The sequence below is a fragment of the Zosterops lateralis genome, assembly GCF_965231275.1.
Source record: "Zosterops lateralis genome assembly, chromosome: 6".
Taxonomy (NCBI): Eukaryota; Metazoa; Chordata; class Aves; order Passeriformes; family Zosteropidae; genus Zosterops; species Zosterops lateralis.
Genome location: NC_139761.1, coordinates 27449421 through 27455638, shown reverse-complemented (window position 1 = coordinate 27455638; position 6218 = coordinate 27449421).

Here is a 6218-nt window from a genome sequence, read left to right as displayed (position 1 = left end):
TTGTGGAAGAAATTAGAGTGTCTATATGTATCATTTTTTCTGGAGTAAAAAATTTGTCTCTATAAGCCTCGTCCTTTTTCTTTTGTCCTGTTGTTTTCTAGATACCTCATTGAGAATCTACCTCCTTGCTTTTGCTCTTTCTGGACACTACTGTCTCTCCTTTCCATCTTCACTCAGGCTAACACAGCAAGAAGTCTCTTCACAGCAAGGTTGCCCTAGTTGTTCCACAACCCTTCCAGCTTTTTTAGTATGCAACGCAATATTCAATTTGACTTGTCTAGTTATAATTATTTGCTGCTTTGATGGAGTGTTTTATTAATTCCATATTCTCCTTGGAAAAAATGCACATAATGTCTGTATCAATGCATAGTTTCCAGAATGTAAACATAATCACATCAGATTGCAAAATTGACCTTGTTTTCAAGCCTAAGATATGCTTCCCTACTTTCACGCTTCTACTTTTGTCCTAGGAACTGCAGACACAAGACCTACAACTATAAGCTCTAGTTGCTCTAGCAGAGGAATCCCTGCTTGATAGCAGTTTGCTTGCAAATTGCAGCAGGTGGGATGAGAAGCTTGGAGCTGATGAGGCATTCAGCTGAGGGAAGACATAGAGTCTTTCCCCATCTTCCTGAAGACAGAAGAATTTCCAAGATTTTCATAAATAGGGAGAGATTTTTAAAAAGCCATTACATTTAGGATATTTGTTCTTTTTCTAGAACTTTGTAATCTTCTCCATTGTGTTAAGAAAAAAAAAATCTGATTTTAATAAAGAAGACAAAGCCTTTGCTACAGTGGAAGTTGATCACATCATTGATTTGGTGCTTGAAGGGTTAAATTGTAAAGCAGAGAGCTCACTTTTCAGAGAGATTCTGGGACTTTAGGTAACAATGGAGTTTGAATTTACTGCTGGGATAGGAAGTTGAACAGCAAGGTTCAGCTTTTCTCGGGGAATTTAAGAGTAAGCCAAGAGGCCAGAAGGTTAAAGGGCAGTGCTCAGGCTTCCCATCAGTTCCAGAGACTCCAAACATTCAGGGATTCAGTGGCTGGATTCTCTCATGACATTCAGATGAATGGCCAGTAGATACGAAGAACTAAAATTGGTTCTGCTTTCAACCCTGTAACATGTACCCTCCGTTATTCATTTAAATTGAGGTAATAATCAAAGAATTACCCTGCCAAAAGTGATAAGGAAAAAAAATCCCCATATTTTCTCAAATGTCTTTAAGCATTATTCCCTATATGTTGAACTGCAAGCAGAAATGTAGATAAACCCAGTGCATGTACAGAGAGCTCAGACTCTGTTGTCTTTTGCCATAAATGTATGCAGTAAGGTATATTTTGCACTAAATACAGCTTTTTAGCAGACACAGCTTATTAGAGCTTCTCAGAACATGTAGTTTAGAGGGTTTGCTGAGGCTCAGAGAACAAGGTTTAGTAAGCTACAGCAGTAAGACCATAAGTTGGGAAAGACAAGCACTGTTGTAGCTCATCATTGTACAGTAGAAAGACTGATTAATACTATAACATTTATTAATGACTCCAAGCAGCTAGGGACCATTCTGTGTGCTGCTTTTGGCTAGGACAGAAAATGCATTCTGAGTTCTGGTTGATTACAAAGACCATGAACAACTTTTTATTTCCCTTTTCACTGTAGATAACAAAAAGTTGATAGCATCTTTGTAATTCCATTTGCTTACAGCTGTTGAATTTTGCCCCAGTTCTTTATTTTTTTTACATAATTGCAGTACTTTTAATTAATTTAGGCTGTTTCTTTGATGAATAAAATAGCATCGTACTGTAATTTTGCCTCCTGGTCTCCTGATGGTCTCTATATTAATTTGCTTTCAGTGTCTCGTGTTTATTTTCAATTATTATGCTTCTTGTATTATACCTTCTGATTTATTTTGTGTGTTTTGGGCAGTGGCTTCTATAATTTCTGGTTTCACAGAATCACAGCATGGTTGGGGCTGAAAAGAAGCTCCGGAGGTCATGTAGTCCAATTCTCCTGCTGGAGCAGATTCACACAGAACAGGTTACACAAGACCACCTCCAGACCGATTTTGAATATGTCCAGAGAAGGAGGCTCCACAGCATCTCTGCACAATCTATTCCAGTGCTCTGGCACCATCAGTGTAAAGAAGTTTTTCCTCATGTTCAGACAGCATTTCCTGTGTTTCAATTTGTGCTTATTGTGCCTTGTTCTGTTGCTGGACACCACTGAAAAGGGTTTGCTCCCATTCTTTTGACACCTGCTCTTAAGATATTCCTACACATTGATAAGATCTTTTCTCAGCATTCTCTGCTTCAGGCTGGACAGGCCCAGCCCCCTCAGTCTTTCTTCATAACAAAGATGCTCTAGTCCCTTAATAGTTTTCTGTAACCTCTGCTGGACCCTCTCCAGGAGCTCCATGTCTTTCTTGATCTGGAGAGCCCAGAACTGGACACAGTCATGGCCTCACCAGGGCTGAGGAGAAGGGGAGAATCACCTCCTTTTCTGTTCTAGTAGAGAAGTGAAGTTTTTGTACCTAGATTTTTGGCACTTGCATGCTTCAAGAAAATTGTATCCAGTCTTACAACAGCATTTTCATCACAATTTTTAATCCAGAGAAATCGATTACCCCTGTGTGTTTTCATGGCTTGGCTTCTCTACAGTGAAACATACACACAGCTCCTCACCTAACCCCATTAGAAAGTCAAATTTTGAGCCCTCGTTTTCTTTTCTTTATCCAGCCCTCTAAAAGTTCGCTATGCAACCAATGAACAAGTGATAATGTAGGTGTTTTAACCATGCCTGGAGGGGCTTCTATGACAGAGTTCAACTGTCTTGAAAACAGCTTACTGAAATGCTTGTAAAAAAATTGATTTTTGATTGCTTCTGGTTGTATTTGCAGAAGACAAAAGATTTATTCATAATCTCATATGCTGTGGCATATGAGAAACACAAGTTTGACAACAGATATTGATAACAAGGGATTTTTTTTAGTTCATTGTTTTTTTGGCAGGAAATGATGGGGGAGACACCAAAAGAAAAAAAAAAAGTGTAAACACCAGATCTATAAAATGATGTTTTTAAATGAAAACACATGAAATTTAGCTCCCTAGATGCTGAAGTAATATATGTAAGATTAGTTACTGTGATTCACAAAGAGCCATCTTGCTGCTTAAGTACACTTTCAGCTTCAGCAGCTGTTTTGATTCATAATCTCTGCTGTAGCAAGGTTTATTTTAAAATACCAAGCAGGAGACAAGGCATTCAAACATCAATTACTTAACCAAGAGGATTCAAAACCTGAAGTGCTTAAAACTGAAATGAAACACATGGCAAATATTTTGCTTCCTGTCACACTGGGGATTCGATCCTGAAAGCTGTGTGAGTGCAAAGCTCCAGTTCGTCTGCAGTTAACAGGTGAAATCCTGACATTGTTGTCATCAACCAAAATCTTTCCTTCACCTTTCACAGAGCCAATTTGACCACAGGGATGCTCTCAGAAAACGGTAGGGTAAGGTGTCAGAGCCTTTAAATTCTTGTAATTTTAAGTTGGATTCTCTGCAGGCTTGTAAATATAAAATCATTTAATCCTATTCTTTAGAGACATTGGAAGGATGACAAAGAATGTCATACCTTCAGCCTCTGGGAAGGAGTGTTTAAATATTTGCATTTGGTTCTTGCAGCTGTGATTGGAGTTAGTCTACTTCACATCAGCCCTTCTCTGACACTGCTTTCAGGTCTTCATGCAAGTTAGTGGCAGCCTACATATGGCAGTACAAAATAAAATTTTAAAATAAACAAACAAAGCCTCCAACCTATTGGATCTCTATTATTCTCCTATAGCCCCCAATCCTATTTCCAAATCAGTAGATACTTATCAGAGAGGAAAATGTTGCCCAATATCTCCTAGCCTCTTCTTGCGTTTGGTAAGTCCTGGTCTGCCAACAGGAACAAAAAAAGTCCCCAGTGATGCAGAGTGCAGGACCCTCTCCCCGTGCTGGGATTGCCTGGGTAAACGATATGCAGGATCACGCTCAAACACCTGGAATTGCCAAAGCACTCAGACATAGAGGTGGTCGAGAGGAACTTGTATGTGGCACTCAAATTATTTTGTTAATGGTGCCATCTCCTGGTAGCAATTTGCTAAGCTAATCCTTGCCCCCCACAAATTTCTTACGCTTTCTATTTTAGCACCATAGCCCTAAAGAGAGGTAAACAAAGTAATTTAGCTTTGTCTGCTAATGCCTGTTTTCTTATTTCACAAGGGATATTCAAATCAGAAACAGGCTTTTATTAAACAATAGTGTATTTTAGAACAGAACTTGCAGGATATAGACCTGGTGCTTTTGGAAAAGATTATTTTTTTCCTGCTCAAGTTGCTTTCATTTATTTTTTTCATAAGTATCAAACAATACAGAATCAAGTTAGATGATGCTGACAGAAAACAATGAGTCTGCATAGCAATGCAGGTCCTAAGCCACCACATTTTGGGGAAGGAAAAGTGCAATTCAGAGTGGGTTAAGAATATATGACAAACAAAGGAACTGTACACTGGAGGAGGCTGATGTCATGCCTAAGTCAATAAAAATATGTCTTCAGATTTTGAGTGGGACTAGTAATGTTTGAGTGCTGTGTCCAGAGCCTTACAAAGGCGAACTTTTCAGGTCTAAGAAACAAAGTGTGGTTGAACTCAGAAATTCTAAGATATCACAGCAGAATAAGTGAAATATACAAGTAACGGACCTAATTCCATGATACTACACTGGGGAAAACTGTTTTCCTGAACTCAGTCAGTAATTTCTTTCACTGATACGGAAGGGTTAGTATGGTTTCATTGTGGTAAATATACTGTAAATTTGTTTTCTCCAGTTTCTTTCTGTTCTGGTTCTGCCAGACTAGGCTGTTACTATGGAAAAAGATGTTTAACTGAGATGCATCTCAATGCTTAAAAAAAAAAAAAAAAAAAAAAAAAAAAAAAAAAAAAACCAGAAAAAAAATGTAACAGGAGTGATGGCAGTTTGATCTTCACGTGACTTCTGTAAAGATCAATGAAATGAAGTTTGCAAAGGGCTTGTATACTATGAAGTTCAGAACCACACAGTAGGTAACTTGTGATACAGTATCTGTGAACTGGAAAATTTCTTATTGAAGGTGAATTTGGCTTTTACTGTCCTTAGATTTGATACAGGAATTTCTGTAGGATGACAGGTTAGCTACCCCTGCAGAAACACAGCCTCCTGAATGTGTGGGTAATCTCCACTTACAAGCAGGAATGAACATGTATTCTGTGTAAGGACTTCACTATTGCAGATTCCATTTTTATGTAATATATGTTTTTCTTCACATTTCTATGCTCAGAAGCCAGCACTAAACTTAATTTATCCTGTACTTGAACAGTGTCATCATACTCCAAAGTTTAATCAGCCGAAACCTCTGTCTTTTTGATCAGAGGAAAGCAGTCTTGTATTTTAATTTGCCACCTATTTGCCCATATGGTTCCATGCTTCCGTTCTGTTGCCATTCTCCCAATCCTCCCAGCCAAAGAGAAGAAGGAGATGCAAAGGAACCCAACCACAGCCAGTTTTAGGAGCAGTCCCATGAGAATCATGCTGGAAGATATTCCAGAAGAAGAGACTATTTATATTACCATGTGATGCCTAATGTGCAGACAAGCTGAAATGGTAGCAAAAGAAATAGGGAAAATGCTACCACAAGCAGTGTGTGGATTACAACAAAATAATTTGCAAGGGAATGGAGAAGTGAACTGCTCATCTACTGGGAAAGGTCAAATTATGTAAGTGGAAGAATTTTTACTTGGGGAATTCTAATGATAGACAGATATGAGCTACGTGTTAAAGTAATTGGATACAGTCTGGTATCTAGTTGTGCAAAAAACAGCTGAAGACTTAAAAACATACTTAGGGAGACATTACAATCAGAATGGTACATAACAAAGTAAACTTTCAAAGTAAACTTTGTCAAATTTTCAATATATATTAGATACCAGATACTGGAGAGATTGAAAGCAAAAGAGATGTGGGACCAAACAGGGAGAATATCAAGAAGTAAAAAGTAACCTGATAGTAGAAGTCTAAGAGCAATAATCGGCTCCCATCTACCTGTAGATATTTGAATATCCCATATTTCTTTTTATATTCACGTGTGTGTCTCATTATGGTTTAGGTGTGGTTTTTAACTTGTCTTTCCAAATTTACTTCTTTATTTC